The 21,654-nt window shown below is 51.8% G+C and overlaps 1 protein-coding gene and 1 long non-coding RNA gene across 5 annotated transcripts in view; one reads left to right on the top strand and one right to left on the bottom strand.

Moving 5' to 3' along the window:
- Positions 1-21,654, top strand: part of CBFA2T3 (CBFA2/RUNX1 partner transcriptional co-repressor 3) — a 112,158-nt gene that overhangs the window by 24,054 nt on the left and 66,450 nt on the right. The window contains exon 2 of one of the 4 annotated variants that reach the window (XM_030582013.1): positions 4,939-5,036. The exons of 1 other annotated variant lie outside the window; for it this stretch is intronic. The gene's annotated coding sequence lies outside the window, so the exon portion shown is untranslated. Of the gene's footprint in view, positions 1-4,938; positions 5,037-14,976; positions 15,200-21,654 lie in introns of those variants that run through there. 2 more of the 4 variants (XM_030582012.1, XM_030582011.1) reach the window with 2 other exon arrangements.
- On the bottom strand, positions 678-20,859 carry LOC115660532. The gene is made up of 3 exons (XR_004002833.1): positions 20,847-20,859; positions 12,585-12,586; positions 678-4,724 (listed from the first exon to the last, which is right to left on the bottom strand). It is a non-coding gene; the product is annotated as an uncharacterized LOC115660532 (long non-coding RNA).

Raw genomic sequence — 21,654 nt, 5'->3', positions numbered from 1 at the left:
ACCAGAATATCACACACAAAGATCTGGATGACCTTGTAAAGTGGAGTAATAGAAATTGGATGGTATTTAATAATGCAAAGTGCAAGGTCATGCATTTAGGAACTAACAACAAGAATTTTTGATTTAAGCTGAGAATTTATCAGTTGGAAGCGACAGAGGAGGAGAATGACCTGGGTATAGTTGTTGACCACGGGATGACTTTGAGCCTTCAATGTGATGTGGCCATGAAAAAGGCCTCAGTGCTGGGGTGCACCAGGCGACGTATTTCCAGTAGAGACAGGGAAGTGTTACCATTGTACAAGGCAGTGCTGAGACCTCATCTTGAATACTGTGTGCAGTTCTGGTCTCCTGTAAGAAAGATAAATTCAAACTGGACTGGAACAGGTGCAGAGAAGGGCTATTAGGATGATCAGAGGAATTAAAATCCTACCCTATGAGAGGAGACTCAAAGAGTTTGGCTAGCTTAGCCTAACCAAATGAAGACTGAGGGGAGGTACGATTACTCTCTATAAATACATCAGAGGGATGGACACGAGGAAGGGAGAGGAGTTATTTAAGTTAAGCACCAGTGTGGACCCCAGAACAAATGGATATAAACTGCCCACCAACAAGTTTAGACTTGAAATGAGGTGAAGGTTTCTAACCATCGGGGAGTGAAGTTCTGGAGCAGCCTCTCAAGGGGGGCAGTGGGGGCAAAAAACCTAATTGGCTTCAAGACTGAGCGTGGTAAGTTTATGGAGGGGATGGTCTGATGGGGCTGCCTACAATGGCCTACAGTAGCCCATCGGCAACTGCCTGTAGCAAAAACCCCAACAGCTTGAGACAGGGCACTAGATGGGGAGAGCTCTGAGTTACTCCAGAGAATTCTTTCCCAGGTATCTGTCTGGTGGGTCTTGCCCACACGCTCAGAGACGACTGGTGGTGGAGAGAGTGAAGGAACAGCAGGTATGAAGTTAAACACCTGGTGGGACTACACCTGGTGGGACTCTAGTGGAAGGTGCGGATGACGTTAAACCTTATAACTATAATGTGGTGAGGAAAGGAGGTTTGTGAGGGTGAGGAGGGTGTGGAACATCTGGTGAGAGACAGGGTCAGAGCAGGACAGACTCTGCCAGTGGAGGGAGACAGGAAAGTCAGGGTTTGTCCTATTTTGTATGCAATAAATAGGGCCATTTTCTCAGAAAAGTGCTTGTGCATTTGTGCATGGAAAACTGTGTGTGTACAGTTCATGTGATTGTGCGTGTAACCCTAATAACTGTGTGAGCTAACAGCTGATGTAAAAATACACAACTTGGGTGTGCAAACACACAAGCACTTTTCAGCAAACTCAGCCCATAATTAGCAATTCCAAAGGGCTGGGCAATTATTAACTGTGGGCAGTGATCAGCTGGCTCATCAAATGCTACACAGCGAGGCTGTGGCAAAGGCGATATTAGACCGATGATTCCCAGTCCTGTGCTTACCCAGGTAGACTTCTTGGCCTTGGCCCAGACATCACTGCCTTGAAGGCAAATTTCTCCCTGCTTGGGAAATTGGCTGTGACACCGTCTCTGGAGGTGGAATCTCCTGGCCACATTGTACACTGTGTATTAGTCACAGATGTCCGATGGTGTCCAGTCCTGCCTGCCTCTCTCTTTCTCCCCCCCATGCAATTGCGACTCTGAATTCTTCCCAGACTGCATTGCATCAACACTCTGCAGACAGCTACTCGCTGGCTGCTAATAATAACCATCGGCATTTCCTGCAAGACTGGGCAGGACACCACTTGGACTGGGTGAAACCAGACACCACAGCAGGGTCACAACCAACTATTACCACCCTCTCTCCTCCAGTGAACATCCATGCAAACATCCTCACATCCTCTCCTGCAAACCGGCCCAGACACCTCTACCCATATGCAAGCAATCAGCCAGCCAGGCACCCATAAACACAGGCCAGTGGAGACCTCACATCATCCTCAAACACAAAGACACATATTTGCAATAAGCACATTTGAATCCTGCGATGCTACTTGTGCAGCCTCGAACCCCACCCCAGGGGAGAGGAGTTTTGAAGGGGCCAGATCTGCCAGTAGCTTCAGGGGAGAAGGCCCTGGCATTGGTATGTCTGATACTGGGGCACATGCGTTTGCACAGTGACCCTGCTTCACCCCAGAGAATCCATTCCAGGCACTGTTCCCCCATCAGCCACTTTCCTCTGCCAACCACAGGTGTCTAAAAGGAATAATTGTGCCAAGTGTCACACCTGTGTCATGCACACACACCAGACAGCCTGCCTGAGTTGCACACGTGCACAACACTTCACGCCTGATTCATGCACACAGGCCATGTGTGGCAGCCAAGTCACCCACATATGTCAGGTGTTGGGCCCTGTTTGCACACATGCCTGCTACCTATCAGCCCTGAGTTGAACATGCATGTGTCAGATGACATGTGTGAGTCACATGCATGTGCCAGCTGCAATGCCTGAGTCACATGTGCTGGGGACCATTTCCAGCGAGGTTTCAGGGTGCCACTTGAGTATATTCTCCCCATTCAGCTCTTGTTTCTCTCTAGGCATTTATACCATGCCCTTCACTGATAGCCCTTGCACCGCCCCCAGGGCAGACAGGCTGTCACTGGTTCCCACAAGCCATTGCCCCATGCCCACTTCTTGGGGATGGGGGGCAGGGCAGGGAGTGGAATCCAACCAGGAAAGTCCTTGCTGGGCTGACAAGAGGCTAGCTCTGAGGTCAGAGGATACCCCCCAGCTCCACACCCTCCTTGTACAGCCACTGCCCCAGGAACTGCAGAGCCCCATCTGCGTGGAAGGGGACTCCATGGAGCTGGGGGCAAGGGGAAGGAAGGATGCTACTTCTCTCAGGCCCTCTGATAATCAGCCACAAGCACATAAAGGACCTGCTGCTGCCAGCTGAGGGAAAGCTCCCCTAGCACAAGTGACTATGGCCTGTGTTTATGGTACTATCAGCCCAGGGTTCTAGTCTGGCTCCCCCAGAGTACACAGGGGAAATTGTGAAATCGTAGTGTCCCCAGCTCATGGATTTGTTAGGAGCTCAGATATTCATCCTGGCCAATTCTCCAGCTTCTTCTCCCCTCTGTGGGCTAAAACAGAGGCATAAGCTGGCCTGGCTTTCCCTAGTGGTAACAATCCTGACCCAGCACACAGAGGTTGACAGATGAGAAGTGCCCTATAGCTGCTTACAGCAAGGTGGTTGCATGCAGCTAGCTCCTGCAATAACCCTCAGGATCACTGGTGCAGCCCCACTGAGAGGCACCCTCTACCCAGTCAAAATTAAGGGCAGTGCCCCCACTAAGGCCTGGCATGTTGTCAAGCCCATGGGGGCATAAAAAGAGAACCTGCAGCCTCTGAGCAGGGCTTAAGATGAAGTTAATGGTCCTGCCTGTGGCACTGGTGGGGAAGGGGCAAGGGAAGGAGAGACTGTCTCTTTAAACAAAGAGAGAACGGGAGTCGGAAATTGACATAACATGTGCACTTAATCCCCAATGCTCAGTAGCTGCACACTGAGCCATCAATCATGTGTCTGGGTGACTGACAGAAACTCATTAGAGCACTTTCTACCCTGTCTGCCCATTGTCACTTTCCCAGAACCCAGCCCCCCTTCGACTCTCTCGATAGTTTTGGGAAATCAGAGGGAGAGAGATTGAGAAAGGGGCAGAGGACTGGCCAGGCAGCCCAGGGGAAAGGCACTTTTAGCTGCCTGGCCATGGATTTGCCAGCCTGCCAGGGTGCTTCCCCCGTCCTCTCTGGCTTGGCCCCCTGCAAGGCCTGCTGGTTGGTTTCAGATTTGGTCTGAGAGAGATTGCTAGGCCCTGTGCTGGAACTGATCCAGATGGCCTATCCAATGCTAACACTCACTTATCTGCTAACCCCTGGCTGCCAGCCTGCCCTAATCTCTTTTCCCACAGTAGTGAAACAAAGCTGCGGAGAATGCAGAAGTGTAAGATCTTCCCTCCCACAACCCCTCCCTTCACCATTGCCAACTATTTCCAGAGCTGGCTGCAGGCTCCTGCCAACTTGGAAGCACGACCAGCTGGCTGCAGGAGAGGCCAGGTGACTGCTCAGGTGCTCATGCCAATTACGTGCTGGGGAAAGGTGGCAGACTGGGGAATGGGGCCTCTCTTTAGCTGTGGGATAATTCCAGTGCCAGGTGCCATTCCCTACACCTCTCTCCTGATCCAGAGGGGCTGCTCCTGCAGCCAGTAGGGGAGAGACGGTCAGGCAGGGCCCACTAGCACTGCCCGTGGTGCTGGAAGTTTAGTGATGGGGATGCCTGTCTCCTGGGAGCTAGACTGAGACTCGTCAAACTCAGTTTACAAATGTTTGCCATGGCCCTCAGTGGGAGCGGTATGCCTCTGCCTGAAGGCAGGAGGTGGCCCCTCTTGCACGTGTATCTGCAGGTGCGTCGTGCACGCAGAGATGCAGTGCTGGGAATTCCTTGCTGCGTTGCTTGGCGAAATGCCTGGCTGGTCACACTTGCCCTAAGCTGTAGTGTCGCTGTCGGTGGTACGCTTCTGCACTATTGCTGAGGGAACGGATCATCTCCAACAGGAAGCAGAGAGATGGATAAACATGCCTTTAAAAGTGAAATCACCCTTCCCTCTTATCCAGCTGAGAAGCTAAAAGGACACATCTTTGTTCCCCTTCTGAACGCAAGAGAAAGAAAATAAGGGGCTCTCTCAGCTGCACGGGCCTTATAAGAGTCACTTTACAGGAATGAAATCTAGATACACTAGCATGTCATTTCACTCTCTAAACAATATCCACAGGGCCTGGGGATGGAGCCAGTTTTGGGCCAGGAAGGGGTTAATCCAGCGCCGTTTGCTCACTCTAGGGGATGATTTAAACCAGACAGAAAGCTTCTGTCATCCATCACATTAACAGCCAGATCATTGTGTTTTAAAGTGTCTTTAATTGCAGCAATACAGAGACAGAGAGAAAGATAAAGAGCTGGGAAGATGCAAATGCAAACGAGGGAAGCGCCATATTCCTCCTGCTTTTCAAACGAAGCAGGGAAGGTGAGAAACCCCGAGACCAGACTGAGGGAGTCCAAGCCTCTCACTAACCCCATCTGGCCAGTTGCACCATTGCAGCTGCTGACACTGGCCCAGCTGTGGTGCAGTAGGGCATGGGGAGTGTGGTAGCCAGCCTTGCCCAGAGCAGTGTGATCCCAGCACGCTAAAGGTAGCCACTGTGTGCAGGGGACGTCTACACTGCAAAAAAAAAAACCCACAACCCCCCCTGCGGCAGCGTCCACTGACTCCAGCTTGTGCTTTGGGGTTCAAATTAGCAGTGTAGATGTTCCCGGGAGCCCCGGCTCAGAAATCCAAGTCGGAACATCTCCACGGCTACGTTGAGCTCCATAGCATGAATTCTGCTGGCCCGAGTCAGCTGACCCAGGCTCTGAGAGGCTGTGCCACCCACGGGGGTGTTTTGTGCAATGAAGCCACAGGCAGGGCTGCGATTCCAGCATTCTCTAGTTGCATGCCGTGCTGCTGCGGCCGCATCAGTCCCTGGATATTAGAGAGACAAGGTGCGGGAGGGAACATCTTTTATTGGGCCGACTTCCGCTGGTGAGAGAGCAAGAGAAGCTTTCGAGCTGCACAGGGCTGTTCTGCAGATCTGGGCAACGTACTCAGAGATTTCCCAGAGCCGAAGAACAGCTCTGGGTGAGCTCAAAAGCTTGTCTCTCTCCCCAACAGAGGCTGGTCCAATAAAAGCTATTACCTCAACCTCCCTCCCCCCATCCCTTTGCATTCTCTGGGGCAGAGGGGCCTGGTAGCAAAGGACAGCTCACGGTCTGTGTCCCTGGCAGTTCAGGTCTGTGCTGGTTTGAAGGTGGGAGGCATTAGAAGACCTGAGATCATGTCCTGTTTCATAGGAAAGGACCTTTAGCCACCAGGTTCCACAGGAGCTCTGCTTGGGGCTTCGCCTTGGGCCTGTTCTTTTCTCCCTCCCATAAGATTCCCTCTCTCTCTCAGCTGTGCCCTTTCTCCACTGCCATCAGCCCCAGATCACCCTGCAAGCGGATCCATGGCACTTAGCATTCTCTTTCCTTCCTTCTGGAGAACAGCCCTGCTGCCCCATTGCCCCCCTCCTGGGCGTGTTCTCCTGCTTCCTTTTTACTAAGGACACTGGTAGGAAAACAGAATCCTTACTGCTTAGCAGTTCACCTGCTCCCACCACTTCTGCTCACTGCTTGTACAATCCCAATAGGCTGCTGCAGATGCTATTCTCACATCATAAACAGGACTCTGACATTGAATGGGAAAAATACCAGGAGCCAATTTTCTATCCATCCAGCCCCACACACCCCTCTCTAGCTAGCTTTCTAGAATACCCATTACTATGGTCTCCAATGCAAATGTCTCCATTGACGATACAGAGCTAAATAGAACAATGTTGTGTATGTTCACGTCCTATGGAGAAGGTGATGGAGAAGCTTAGCCTGAATTGCCCCTGAAAAACATTTTGCTGAGTGTCCCATGAAGCCATGAACGGGTCCTTAAGTGGTAGTTGTTGACCAATTGGTTAATCTCATCCCTCTGGTCAATAACAGTTTGCCTTTCTACAGTATCGGGGAGTAGCTGTGTTAGTCTGTATCCACAGAAGCTTATGCTCAAATAAATGTGTTAGTCTTTAAAGTGCCACAAATACTCCTGTTCTTTTTTCTAAAAACAACAAAAACACTGGACTCCTTGTTCCTTTCTACAGTAGGTTCCCTCTGAAGATGACAAGCTTAGCCTGGCAGTACCCCTGTGGCATAGGCAATCGCTCCCAATTCATAGATTGAGAAACTGAGGCACAGAGTGACTTGCCCATGGTCACACTTGAAATCTACGCTAGAGATGCAAATAGAACCCAGGTGTCCTAACTCTCAGGCCTGGTTTGAACTCCCCTTTGTTATGACCTGGAAGCCGGTTCAAAGTCTCAGATAGGACTTCTGAAGAACCTCACCTTCAAAGCACAAGCTGAGCCTGTCCTCACTGGCCTGGCGACTCAGATGTTCCCATGGGGGTGCTCCTCTGCCCTGGGAACCTTGAAAATGGTCTTGCTGATGGAATCAGGTGTCCTGCAAAGAGAATATCTGTCAGTGGGTCACCTGTGCAGCATGCTATGAAGCAAACTGACCTCTTAGTCATATGGGCAAACTTCTCCTCTGAAGGCAGCGGGGCAGATCTAGACTCCGAATATCAGGTTCTTGCTGCATGAGTGGGGATTATAGCTACCCAAGCAGGGCACTAAAGGTGACATCCTCCCTATGGAGCTGGGTGGAGAATTTTATCCTAACAGAGGGACTTGCAGGCTGGATTTGACCTTGATGGGGAAAATCTCCTTTAATATTTATTGCAAATACAGCAAACAAACAAGCACCAGAATGCTCAGAAACAGGAAGCTTTCCAAAACGCCCAGATTTTAAACTCCATCACCTTTACATAAAATATTACCTTTATCTCACAGCAGCCTTCCTCCTGATTTCCTCCTTATCCGTGGCTTAGCGCTAAGTGGCACTTCTCTCATCATCTCCTATCTGTCTTGAGCGATAGAACCCCTGGGAGAAACATACCAAGATATCTGTTGTGTGTGAGACCCATGCAAAAGGAACAGGGGGAAGCATGCGTCTCTGTGTGTTAGCGGAAGGGTTGTGCAATCAACCAGGCGGTGCAGCCCCATGTAGAAGTATGCAGGTTGTGAATTATTAACACTCATACAAAGCCCGCAGAATAAAACAAGCTAACACAGATGTTTATTTTCACAGTAGTAAATTATGACTTCAGTAGACTGAAATTACAGTCCCTGGGCACTGAATAGAAAGGAAACAGACCCTGCCACCCAAACTTACACCCAGGGGAAACACGTCGTGTTCCCGTCAACCAACATGGGTTAGCTTTTATTGCTGATTAGTAAAAAACCCCAACAAACTACAGCTTGTCCCAGTTGCCACACAGATTGTTGCTGGAGCAAAGCTGCAGGAGAAGACAAAGCTAGGCTGGTGATACAGCCCATGAAGAGGGATGCATGAGCGCCGGCTGCTAGATTTGCAAGAGTGGCACCTCCCAAGGGCTTATCCTTGCACTTGACATAACTCATTGTAGCTGGCTGGCTTTGCCAATAACTAGCCGTCTATGCGGCATGATGCACATGAGTTTGGATATCGATCAATCACCCAAGCCATTTTCTGGTAGCGGATACGCTCTCGCGGTCTCTCTCACACCCACACAGGGCCACCAATGAGGGGCCTGATCCAGCAGAATCTTATGTGAATAGACCTTACTCATGCAAACAGCTTAGCTGGGACTCCTCATGGGGATAGAGGCTTACGTCACCTGGCCCCAATCGCACTGCAGGCTTGGTCAGAGTTCCCATTCTGCAGCTTGACCGTAAAAGTATCTTCTGCCCAAAAGTTCCCTGCAAGTTCTCAGGCTTGGAGCCAAACCCCGCTGGCACAATGACTAAAAACCAGACACAGGTTGGTGTTGGACTTCAGAGCGGTTGCGAAACAAAGGAAAAGAAGAGGGGTATCACGGGAGGAGCCCGTATAAACCAGTAATCCGAGCCCGATTCTGTGTGCATTTCAGACCACAACTTTCCACTGACCCCACTGGGAGTCTTGGGCCTTCAAACAATGCAGAACGGCCCCTTGTGCAGAGAGCTTTCGCTCCTAATACAGAACACGGCTCAGTTTCTGCCCTGGGTTAGAATTCAGTTGGGCTGCACAGTGCATAATTCAGGGCAGGCTTTGTCGCATCGCCCAGCTCTCATGCATACACGTGACTCTCGTGGCTGTCGACAGAGGCTGTGTATGTACATCTGTGGGCACATTTGGACATAATGGGCCTGAATAATGAGCTAGGTGGGGTTGCAGGATCAACCTAATAAGTCTCTTCCCTCTCTGGTTTCTGTGATCCTGTGAAGCCCCAATGACAAAATGAAAAAGCTGATTTGACAGCATCCATCACCTAAACACAAACTAAACAAACCAGCCAAATCCTTAACTCCTCCTGGCAGGATGTCCCTGAGGGAGGTCCACAGGCACCTGGGTGGAATAGGCTTGTCTTGCACCATCTCAAGGTCATGCCATGGGATGCTCTGCTGATCTCTAGGGCCATGATAAAGAATTGCTCAAACAGTCTATTTAATTAAATGTGCACGCTGCCATCATTTAATTAGAAACTGATGAATCTGCTGTTTGTATGGCCCTGATTTGTGAAAGGACCCTGTTCTACTCAACACAAATGGAAATGTTTAATAAGGCAGCTGCTTCTGTTCACCTGTCCGGAGCAAAGTCTGGCTCCCGGGGAGGCTGTTAACTATTTGAGGGGTTGAAATCCAGCTGGAAACAATTTGATCGATGGCCGTTTTGGCTAAAGCATGTGGTCAACTTCTGTTGTCCAAGTAAATGTTTCTGCTATATACGTTATAAGCATAATTCCCCTGGCAGAGCGAGAGGATCCCCATGTTAGCAGAAATAAATGTAAGATGGTGGCTGAGCCGGATCTGAAATGATATCTCCACTGGCGAGTAAACATCGGATAACTGAAGAGTGACCCAGGCATGAATAAGTTATCTGTCTCCTCACTTGTGAAGATAAATGTCATATCAGACTTAAGCCATCACCTATAAATCCAGACATTCAGGTCATGCACAGAGTTCCCTACCAATGGCTGCCTTGGCTGAATGACATGGGCTTTGCTTGGCTCTTCAGACAAAAGTTTTGTTTCTGCCTTTTCAATGCCGACGCACCGGTAAAATGTCACGTCTCCGCAGCAGAGGAGATGGTGACCTTCACTCATGCCAGGTCTCTCTTTTGGAATGGGTGAAAAGGGATAATTCATCATTCAGACACAAGGGGCCCAATCCTGCGCACACTTACTCACGTGAGTAGACCCAGCAAAATCAGCGGGGCTAGTTCCACGAGAAAGAGTTTTCAGCACAAGGCCTTTGCCAACTCTGCAATGGAGGCCAAGTAGCTTTCATCTAACGCTGCCATTTGGAAGGAAAATATTGCTATCTAGTACTAGACCCAAATGTTTAGGGACACGTGTTCCGGAGGGCAGCGGAGTCTGAACTGTGCACAGGGAATCCGTGTTCACATAACCCCCCCGGCCCCGCGTATTTGCATGTGCCAGCTGGGTGTCTGTCTATGCAAAGGAGGCTCTGCAGGCACCAAGCTCTGTTTGTGTGTGCAAAGGCAGGTGTGCGTGGGTGCATTTTTCCTATGCTCATGTCAGCCTTTGCTTTTTGAAAAATTTGTTTCTTTGGGGCAAACCCTTCTCCTCCCCCCTCTGCAGCTGCAGGGGGTCTGCTGGCTGGGAGACAGGTGGGGCTGCACTACTCGTGGTGGGGGACAGGGCTTGGAGAGCTGAACCCAGCTTCCCAGGCTCCCTGTGAGCTGTCAGTGGGGATGCTTCATGCAGGGTAAGCGCGAGGCCCAGAGGGGTTGGGGACCTGGGAATCCACCAGTCTGTGAATTCTGCAGTCCTTCCCCCTCACCTCAGAGGGCAGGAACTAGGGCCGCACAACTGCCTGCAGTAGCTGCTGGGCAGGGACTCTGCTGCTGCTCCATGGCTGGTGGAGCTAGAGGAAAGGACACCCCACCCCAAGATACTGAGCTTGGAAATGACATTGCCTTTCAAGCTCAGAATTAAAGGTGGTGGGACCAGCCCTGCAGGGTCCCCATGAGATTAGTGCGCTGAAGGGTTGGCGGGATCGAGCCCTTTGTTTCCAAACACAAGTCACAGTCCATCAAAGCCAGGCCTGAGCCTCTGCCTCCCAACTCTGCAGCATGAGCCCAGCTCTGCGGTTTGAACCTGACAAGTATCTCTCTGGAGAGATCAGATGGGAGAGGGAATCTCTCTTTTTGGACCAATTTCTGGTGGGGAGAGAGAAGTTGGTCCAGTAGAAGACATTACCCCATCCACCTTGTCTCACTAATGTCCTGAGACCGACCCGGCTACAGCAACCCTGCATACATGCATCTCGTTGTCATAGGAACTTCCACTATGGTGAGCTCAGCACAGCACCCACCAGTCCCCTTCTCTGGGGCCCTTGGTTGCGCTCAAGCTTTGGTACAGATAAACAGAACTAGTTTGCATCTGTACCAAGTAACTCTGATGAGAACCTATCTAGTACCTGTCCAGGCCTCAGGCTGTCTGAATCATGGTGTCCAGGAGCTGTTCAGACTTGGCCATTGCAAGATGAATTCTGCAGGGACACAACAGTGCCAGAAGGCAGTAGCTTGGCCTTTTGTTAGTTCCTGGGAAAGGAGAGAGAGTTAGCAACCTCATTGTAATAAGGAATAATTTGGCAGTGAGGACTCTTGTTCTGGATACCCTGAGGTAACCATTTGACCTAATCGTCTCACATGGTGAAATCACATTGATTACTTTTTGCGATACACCTCTCTACCAGCCAAAGACTAGAACTCCAGCTGACTGCGGTGGGAACAGGATTAACCCCCGAAGAGGCAACCCGGTTTCGAGCCAAGGGACACACCCTAAAATATCAGCAGAAGGGTGTCCAGATGTGGAGCTGGTGTCTCCAGCAATAAATCTGCGTGATTCAGCTTTTCTGATGTAACTAACTGACAATAAAACAGGGAAATAAAGTCCAGTCTGTTGTAGAGTGGAGGAAGTTTAGGTAATGGAGGTAAAATTGGGTCTAAAATCATAGATTCATAGGTTCTCGAGAGGTCACCTGGTCCAGTCCCCAGCATTCAAGGCAGGAGTAAGTGTTATCTAGACCATCCCTGACAGGTGTTTGTCCAACCTGCTCTTAAAAATCTCCAACATGGAGATTCCACAATCTCCCTAGGCAATTTATTGCAGTGCTTAACCACCCTGACAGGTAGGAAGTTTTTCCTAATGTCCAACTGTAGCAGTGCACTTCACCGCTCCTCTCAAAAACCAACCGGAGACCTCTCTGTGCAGACACCAGGGCCCTTTTATTTTCAGTGTTTGTTCTCACCACCTTTTAGATACAGTTCAATTCAGTCTAGGTAGCCCCTTGGGGGACAGCTAGCTGGGGACTCCAGACTCAGGGTCCTCCCTTTTCTGCTTCCTTCCTGTGAGCTTTATACAGCCCCCGGCCCATAAAACCCACAGGTGTTTCTTCCTTAGCCTGGCAACCAGCCATACCCTGCCAGCTCCAATTAATTCCCTCTGGAGCTGGGGCTAACAGGGGCCTGGCCAGGTCTCCTGACCAGCACCCTGTTACACCAACCTAAACGGCCCTTGCTGCAATTTAAGCCCATTGCTTTTTGTCCTGTCCTCAGAGTTTGAGAATAATTTGTCTCCCTTCTCCTTGTAACAACCTTTTATGTATTTGAAAACTGTTACCATATCCTCTCTCAGTCTTCTCTTCTCCAGACTAAACAAACCCAGTTTTTTCAATCTTCCCTCATAGGTCATGTTCTCTAGCCCTTTAATCATCCTTGTGGCTCTTCTCTGGACTTTCTTCATATTGTCCACATCTTTCTTGAAAAGTGGCGCCCAGAACTGGACACAATACTCCAGCTGAGACCTGAGTAGAGTGAAGAATTACTTCTAATGTCTTGCTCACAACACTCCTGCTAACACAGCCCAGAATGATGTTTGCTTTTTTTGCAGCAGTGTTACCCTGTTGACTCATATTTAGCTTGTGATCCGCTATAACCCCCAGATCCCTTTCTGCGGTACTATCAGAAGGCAGTAAAATGTCATATGGGAGTAAAATTGGGTCTAAATGAGTGATATTGGAGAGGTGGCACTTTTGTTCTAAGGCTGAATTGGGTCAGAGTACCATGCCTGAATGAAAGTCCCGTTGTTTTCTTGAGGAAAAGTCTCGCTGGTCAACATCACTTCTTCATGGCTGCCTTGACAGGCCTCTCCAGCAGGGGCTGTGTGTCATGACATGGATCCTGCTAAAAAGGCTTCAGAAAGGGGGTCTTGGGGAATTATTATATTAAAAAACAAAATACAAAGAATCCATGTGTGTGTCAAACGCTCCACAACAATGCACACAGGCAGGCCACCTGACAAGCCCAACAGCTACACAGGAGGCCGGGCTTATTTCTAGTATTTCTTTTTCTACTGACCCTTGCACTAAAGGAACAACACTTTCTAGTGGAATTGGTATGTGGGGAGGGAAAATTTCCACTCTGTGTGTGTGTGCGCGCGCGCGCTAGTCAAGCTGCAAGGGGGGGCATTTAAAAAGTTGTCTGTGCTGATAGATTTTGCAGCTGAGCCATCTGATTTCTTTTTTTAAAAAGTCTCAAGCCATGCCCTCTTGTAATCATGGTAGCAGCAAGAACCTGGGAGCAGCCTCTTTAGGGAATAAAGTTGGAAGCACTCAAAAGACAGCAACCCCAGAAGAAGGCAGAGAGGAACCCCAGACTGCCACAGACAAAGGGAAAATCTAAAAGCGAGAGAAAGAACAGAGAGAGGTGTGGAGCACGTTAACACAGCGTCCTGTGCACGGGTGCAGGGGCAGTTGATCATTGCACTCTGTGCATCTGAAAGGTGGATCCGTTTTGCTTCTTCTAGAAGATATTAAATTCGATCTGCATTTTCCACATTGCAACCCCCCGCTCGGCCCTGCCCCAAAGAGCAGGAGAGAGAAAAACCCACCCCGAAGAAATGCAGCAACCCGGCTGCGCGCACTGTGACATCTGCCGCGGAGCCGGCGGGGATTGCAGCAGTAGTGGAGCGCCCCCTGCAGGGCGCGGCTGGGAGGTGCGGCCAGCCCACCCCCTAGGCTGCCGGGCGCTGCATCAAAGTCAGAAGCACCGGAGCCTGAGCTCAATCAGACGGGAGGCGAGGCGGGGAGCGGAGCGGAGCGGCCGGGGCTGCTGGCGGCTGGACACCATCAGGAGGGAGCCCTCGCTGAACGGCCCGACTGCTGCTGGGCTCGCGGCGGGAGCGGGAGGGTGCAGCGCCCCGGACCCTGGAGTTAGCCAAGAGCCTGCAAAAGGCGGGTGTGCGGAGCGGGAGCCGCGGAGGCGCGATGCACCGGGAAGTACGAGCCGCGCTGCCTCGCGGGACCCGGGAGCCGGCAGCCTGCGGGGCGCTGGCCACGCACTAAAGGACCCGGCCGGGGGCTTCCCCTGCGCACACGCCGGACCGGCAGCTTTGGAGGGGGTGGGATCGCCTCGCACCTCCAGGCGCCCCGGGGAAGGAACGGGGCGCGCGTGAAGAACCCCCCTGCGCCCGGAACCCCTCGGAGCTCGCCCGGGGGCTGCAGCCGGGCAAGGCGGATCCGGGCTCGGCAGACCCGCTCCCCCAGCGGCGCTTTCGGGGCAGGGGTCGCTAAGGGAGGAGCTGCCCGAAGGGGAGGTGGCGAGGAGCCGGCACCGAGAGGCAGCTGCGGGGCGCCTGGTGCGGCGGGAGGAGGAGCAGGAGGCGGCGGCTGGGCAGCCTGACAGCTCGGGGAAGTTGTCCGAGGGAGATCACACGGCGGAGCCCGCCCCAGATGGCGCTGGGCAGAGGCGAGCGGAGGAGGCGGCGGCGCTAGCGGAATCCCCCGGGCTGGAGAGAGTCGGAGCCGGCGAGCCAACGGGCTAAACAACAGGGGGGTCAGAGCGCCGCAAAGAGCAGCCCCCGTGCGCCCCGGGGCTCCCTGGCCGAGAGGTCTCCTCGCTCCATGGCCCCCGGCCGGAGGGATGAGCCCCGGCGGGCGTGAAGGGAGCAGAGAGAAGATGAGGAACCAGGCGAGAGCGGGGGGTCTGCCCGGGCAGCCAGCGGGCAGGAGGTGAAAAGCGCCCGGGGGGACGGCGGCCGGTGCCGCCACCGCCACATACCAAAGAACCCGGGCCCCGCGCAGCGCAGCGCCCGGCGCTTCCTTTCCTCTCCTGGCTGCCGAAGAGCCGCGGGGCCAGCGGCGGCCGGACTGCGCCGGGGCAGCGCGCACAAGGAGCGCGGAGACTGAGGACCGCGCTGCCCAGGGAGGAGAGCGCCCGGCGCGGCCGCAGCGAAGCTCAGCGCGCCCGGACAGGGGAGCGCCCGGCCCCCGCAGGAAGCCTCGGCCAGGTGCCCGGGGCATGGGACCAAGGGCGCAGCCCCCTGTCGGCCCCCGCAGCCCGCTTGGATTAACTCCCTTTGGGTTTTGCTAGAAAGCCGAGCAGCGCATCCGCCGCCTCTGGATCCCGGCTGTCCCCGGGCGTGTGAAATTACCTCACGGCTCCTTCCCGACCTCCGGCCAGTAAGTCCCTCTCCTCCCCACGGGGGAACGTGCGCGCGCGCGTGGAAGTGCCCTGGGACTGGCGTGTTTGCCCTGCCCCGGCCGTGGGAGCGCTCCCCGGCGGCGCGCGGGGGACGCAGGCTCTTTAAACTTTCCTTCTAGGCAGACAGGGACCAGTCCTTGCCGGTCGTGCTGAGCGCCAAATGGGGTGGCCTTACTCCCCCCCCTTGCAGACAAAGGCAGGGAGCGATCCTCATGGAGCTGCGTGGGCGGGGGTCCCCCCCGAGGATTGGATTCATTAGACAATTAGGGGAGAGCAGGAAGCCTCTTGCCTGTGCCCGTCCCCGCGTGGCGGGTGGGAAGATGCGGGGCTCAGATCCCGGCTGGCGGGTGCCTGTGGGGGCGGCGATGGAGGGGATGCAGCAGGTGAGGGGGCCGGGAGCTGGCCTGGCTTGCGGACAGACAGAGGCACTCGGGGCTCGGGCTCCAGGGCCACACCGCTGACTTGATTCCGGCTCCAGCTGGCCCGACCGGAGCCCCTGCGGATTCTTCCATAGGGCCAGGGGCCCAGGCCCCACGAGGAGCCAGGGCGAGTGAAAGAACTTTTTTTGGTGGGGGGGACCCCCCTGCCCGGCTGCCAAGAGCCAGGTCTGTCCTGCCAAGTGATCTGCGCAGTGGCTGGTTGGTTGGTGGTAGGTTTTCAGTGTCAGGCGGCATGTGCAGCAAAGCTGGGGTGTTAGAGACCTTTGTCCACAGGACGAAGCTGGGAAGTCAATAAAGGGACAGAAAAGACAGTGGAGCAACTGACCTACTCCCCTGTAGCCTGTTCTGCCAGCTGCCACCAGAGCCGGACCTGTCCCCACCAAACACTTGGCTCAGGGCAGTACCTGAGACAGCATCTAACATGGCCTTGCCGGGGCAGAACCTTTCTGATTCCCATTTGTTTTAGGCCAGTGCCCCAAAGCCCCAGGCAGGGTCAACCTGCTTGTGCTGCACAAACAGAGCAAAGCCACAGCCCTGCCCTGAAGATCTCGCTATCTAAATAGCCAGGGTTCCCCTGAGGGCCACATGCGGTGTCAGAGAGTTACACAGCAGGGCCACCAGACAGGCAATGCAGGGGAGAGAGGGGAAGGAGAGAAGCATTTCCCTGTTAAGGGAGCTGTTCTGTGCCTGGTTTCCAGAAGGGGGGGTGCTGGGCACTTCCTGAGAATCAGCCTCCTGGAAGGAGTCTATTACCACCCCCACCCCCCAAGGAGGTACTAACATCAGTGGTCACTCTGGAAAATATCAGTTTGTGACCATCGAAGAATGGTGGCTTCTTTGGGGCCTGATGCTGCAGTCCTCACTCAGTCAACTCTCCAACTGATGTCTGGAGGAATTTTGCCTGAGGAAGAACTGCAGGGTTTGGCATTGCCCTTTTCTTCTGCCATGGACCAGAAGCCAGTCCTGGGCCGAGAGCGCAGGATCCGTGTTCTCTCCTTTGCAAAGTGGAGTATCCTGTGTGGATGCTTTCCCGAAGCCCTGCGGCTGGTGTCTGAACACTCCATACTCTGAGGCGGCCACCAGTTCCACAGGGAGGCAGCCTCATTTTGTGCCCACCTGCAGCAAATCTCTCCCATTTTCGCTTCACAAATTTTCCCTTTCTGCGCGGCTGGAAGAAGTCATTTTCCTCCCTGCACGAATGGCTGCAAGAGCAGTGAGCCAGTCTCTCCTCATAGGCATAAGAAACGGTCAGCTCCACATCAGACGTTCAGAGTGGCTGACTGATTGATTTAGACTTAGTGTTGAGGAGATTCATAATTCTTCTCAGGAGACTTTCTGAGTCATAAGGAAGAAACCCAGGGCTAAGTGAGATACATGTATATGTGCTACAAAACAGTTTGATGTAGGTTTTAAAACAAGGGCTGCTTAGGAGCAATCCAGCCATCTGAATTTGCCTTAACATGCTTCTGATCAAAATAGTAATTAACCAGTGTAAGATTCTGTCCCCTGTTTTTCATTCAGTGCCCCTTTCTTGCAGAATTTCATTAAAGATCTGTCTTCTGGAGTATCCAGTCCTCCTGCTCAGCAGTCTGTCCAGTGTGTCTTAACGGCGCATTTGGTTCTGATGCAGCAGTTGTGGCCTGAGGAAAAACAGCAATTCAAAATATCCCCCCCCAATATCCAGGAACCCAAATCATGTTTTAACTTGACAAGCCAAGGCCCATTTCAGTCATTCAGTCCCATGGAGGGCTAAGTGCATTGCGCCAAATCATTCAGCACTGCATGTTGTGTACTTCCCAATCTAAGCTTGCAACCAAGTCTAGGTGTGTTTTTATTTCAACAATGGCTTGTGGTGCTGGATAGCCACTGAAATGACTAGAGATGTGTTAAAGGGAGCGGTCAGCTTGACAACCAGTGCCTGTAAAGCTCGGTTCCTTATGTCCTTACATCCTGAGAAGGGAAAGAATTTTATACAGCCAGATTGTCCTTTGCTCTTTTTGCTCTTTTTTACATTTTACTTTGCTCTCATCTTGGGCAATGAACATCAGTGAGGTCAATTTCACATCTGTTTAGAGTCAGTTTCATCTTTAGGTTCTTGTTAAGTATTTCCCTGTCAAACACTGCAGGGGAATCCTTGGGTAGAAGCATTCCCATCCTAGAACAACATGAACCACACAGAATGCTCATTTGATTGGAAACAACTTTTTGTTGTTGTTTTTTCCTTCTTTCTTTAGCTGATGAAACCTTTCTACCGATCTTGGGCTTTCACAAAAAGCTTGTTTTTACAACATTTTAATTTGGGGTCAGATGTGAGTTGACGGTGTCCGTTACGTGGAGCGATGGTCTAGTCAGCCTTTAGTTTAGAAAGAATGTCTAGGCATGCTGCCTCTGTTGTACTCGCCCAGTGCCTGTCCAAGAACAATTCTTCCTTTAAGGAAAAGGGAATAATAATCCTTTGTTCCTTTAGCCGAGGATCTCAAAGCACTTTGCAAACATCAGTTCTCAAACCCCTCCGTGAGGTAGAGGTCAATATTGCTATTTACCCTGGAGATGACTAAGAGACAAAGAAGTTCAGTGACTTTTCCAAAACCACAGGCAGAAGCTAAGGATGGCACCAGAAAGTCCTGCTTCCCAGTCCTTCGCTCTAACCACTAGACCACTCTGACTCCCCCAGCAACAAACTGAAGCAGTGATCTTGGAGAAGAAGTGTGTGAGAGTCAGTGCTGACTTGGAGAGATGTTCATTGAAACTTGACATGTGGGTTTTTTTTTAAATGTTATACATCATTTTTATGACTTATGCTCTGTTTGCTATGCTGGGAAATGACTTATGTGGGGTCAGCTGGGGACGGGCTGAGTTTTACCTCTTGAGACGCAAAGAAGGAAAGTCCTTTGTTTGGAAATGTATTTCCCTCCACATAAAAATAGAAGTTAGAGTTTTGCTCTTGTTTTGATTTGTGGGACTTTGCAGTGAGCCAGAGAGTCACTGGGAAGGAAAACAAAGATTAATTTTGCTGTGCGGAGAAGGGCTTTTCTGTCCACTGCTTCCAGTCAGACTCATCCCATGTCCCATCCAGCAGGGAAGGTTTTACTCTTTACCTGTGGTTAGTGGCATTTTTAGCTCTCTTTCCCTTCCTTCTAACTTGAGTCAGGCTGTTCTAGGGAGTCCAGGAAAGTGACCCTGCTATCGGTGAGGTTATGTACAGAACCCCCCTTTGCTGTCCTGTATTACAAAAGGGAGGCCTGACTCCAGACACTCACACTAATCTCTGGGGCTCTTGTGGTATAGGCAACCAGGAACAAGGTGGTAAAATGTTCCAGAGTGGTGCATTGCCTCAGCCAATAACAATCGGGTGTAAATCCCAAAGTGCATTCTCCAGCTACAAGTGAGGGCATGTCTGAGTCATTTCGGATCCGGCTGGCTGGTTGCTGACTGTGGAAAGGAGCAGTTTTTTGTTTCATTGTGAAGCCCTGTATCTGAGGAGCGGGTGATGAGCAACACAAATCTCCTTTTGGGCCAGTGCAGCCCATGAGCTTACGGCGTATCAGAGGTTATGAGAAGCTAAACAAAGCCGACCTGATATCCCCTGAGAGCTAGTGGCAACACATTCCTAAGGGGGAAACAGGGAAACGATTTTGGCTATGATCACAGCAGCTCTCCCCAGCTAACTGTAGTTGGACTAGTCAGTTCTTGGATGGGAAATGTCATAGGAAAATCCAGGGTGCCAGGAAGTGAGGTCAGTGCGTTGGTAGATGGCACTATTCTCTCTCAGATCATGTGGAGCCAGTGCCACTACAGAAAGGGTGTTAAGGGAGCCTCCAGAGGTCTTCTGGAGGAAGAGGCCATAAAATGAAGACCTTGAGCACAGGCCCTCATCAAAGATGCCATGGTGTTTCAACTGTAGTGTTATTGGTCCTAGTCACATTCCAGGGGTCCCATTTACCATTCCTGCACCGTTGTGCAATAATTTACACTGGTGCAAAAAGCATGTAAAATGCTGCCAAATCAGACTGCACTAGTGTAAATGAGTAGAGGAGGCCAGGGGTGAATTGGCTCTGGTAATCATGTTCAGCCTTCCTAAGCTCCCCTTGCCGTTTCATGTGGCTATCGTATCTTCTCCACTTCCTGTCCTAAACTGTGGTAGAACTTTGCAATGCCCTGTTACACAGCTGCTGCATTCCACCCCGTGGCGTGTGAAGAACATTCCGGTGTCAGCGCCATGAGACCCTTTCGGATGAAAGGGGCTACATGAATGTAAGTTATTGCATTATTTGATGGAGGTCAATGGATTGTTAGTGAGCTGGACAGAGAATAAAGGGCTGCCGAATAGGACAGGAAACAGCAGTTCTGTAAGTGGACAGGCTACGACTGTGAGAAATGCCGTAACGTTTGCAGTTGGGATTACATCCCAGTGTAATGGGCCGTCACCAGCGTTCCAGCCAGCACAAAAACACGGCTCTTGGGGAAAACCAGCAACATGCGCATTTGGCTGTTGTCATATTTCAGTGTTTATCAGACATGATAAATGAGAATTTTGTCTCCATCTAATTGCTCTGATGAACTAAAAAGGCAGCAGTGTGTTTTCAGATGCATGCATTTGCAGTTTGCAGCAAGAAACTGCTGCGAAGGCAGGGCCTGATCACGCCCCCGCTTCATGGCCGCCCAGCCGTGGCAAAATTCCCATGGGACTCTGCAGCAGGTCCTCAGAAAGAACCAAGCCCTTATTCCTCTGTGGCAGCTTCTTTGTAAGCAAGCCAAACTCCAACACCACCACCAAGCCAAAGCAAACACGTTAGCGTCCGCTGCATTCCCGCTGCCTCCCATTGCAGTTTGGGAGAGCTAAGAGGAGCCATTGGAACAATCCCTTCCCTTGGTTCGTCACTGAACTGCCCCTCCATTTACACCAGTGCAATGTGGCATAGAACACGAGGTAGTGTTGGACACTCACGTTACATGCTCTTTGCACTGGTGCAAATGACTGCACATGGTGCAGGGCAGTGGGGAGTCAGCCCTGATTCCTAGGGAATTCCTGACTCCAGGCAATAGGTCTGTCCTCCACAAGGGCTCTGGCACTGATTAGGAACATGGACCATGGACTGAGTGCTATAAAGTCACCTTAGTGTAATGCAAGATCATGCCCATGGCATGCACTCTGCATTTCAGAATACTGAGGGGCACTCATAACAGACAGCTGCACGAGTCGCCCAGAGAGGAGAAGCACTGTGGGGCCATGTGTGTTTCACCTGAAATATCGCTCATTTCTTCTTAGCATCCCCCGAGGGCTGATCCTGCACCCATGTAAGTCAATAACCAGTGGGGCAGGATCAGTCCCAACGTGCAGTTCTGTTCTTACAAGTGACTGAAATAAGGACCCTGTGGCGGGGCTCTAGGGTGCTTGTCTGTTAGTGCCCCCAGATTAGAAGGGCTCAGTGTATCTGTAACAATAGCTCCTTTATCTGCCAGTGCTGGATGCTCTCTCTGGGATCGGTGGGTTCTTTCCACCATCTTCAGTGGAATAACAATCAATCAGCCAAAATCTGTGACACCTGGGCAGCCCCACTGAGGATCGTTTGTTGTGGATGGCCAGGCCTGTGCTGGGCAGTGGGGAATACCTGGGTGTAGGTGTAACCCACCGTGGAACGTCAGGTGGCTGTGCTGTTGATGATGCATGAGAAGAAAGGCCCAGATCCACAAAAGGTATTTAGGCACCTCACTCCAACTGATTGCAATGGGAGAGACTGGGCCAGACCGACTCTGGCTCCCTCTCACAGCTGTGTTGGCTCTGCAGGGCTCATGAGAACTTAAACAACTTATTTTTGTCACTCAAGTGAGCTGCTCCTGTTTGAAATGTGCCCAGGGTCAGTTCTGCCGAGTAACTCTGGGCCCTGTTTACTGACTCGCACTTCCAGCTGAGAACAGGTATAGTACCACCCGCTGTATGGCCCGTTGCTTTCAATCACACGGAGGCAAAGCTCCCAGCCTTATGTCGGCCTTAGG

The sequence above is a fragment of the Gopherus evgoodei genome, chromosome 12 (genome assembly GCF_007399415.2).
Source record: "Gopherus evgoodei ecotype Sinaloan lineage chromosome 12, rGopEvg1_v1.p, whole genome shotgun sequence".
NCBI classification, from domain to species: domain Eukaryota; kingdom Metazoa; phylum Chordata; order Testudines; family Testudinidae; genus Gopherus; species Gopherus evgoodei.
Note: the sequence above shows the minus strand (reverse complement) of the source record. Positions and strands in the feature narration are given on the sequence as shown.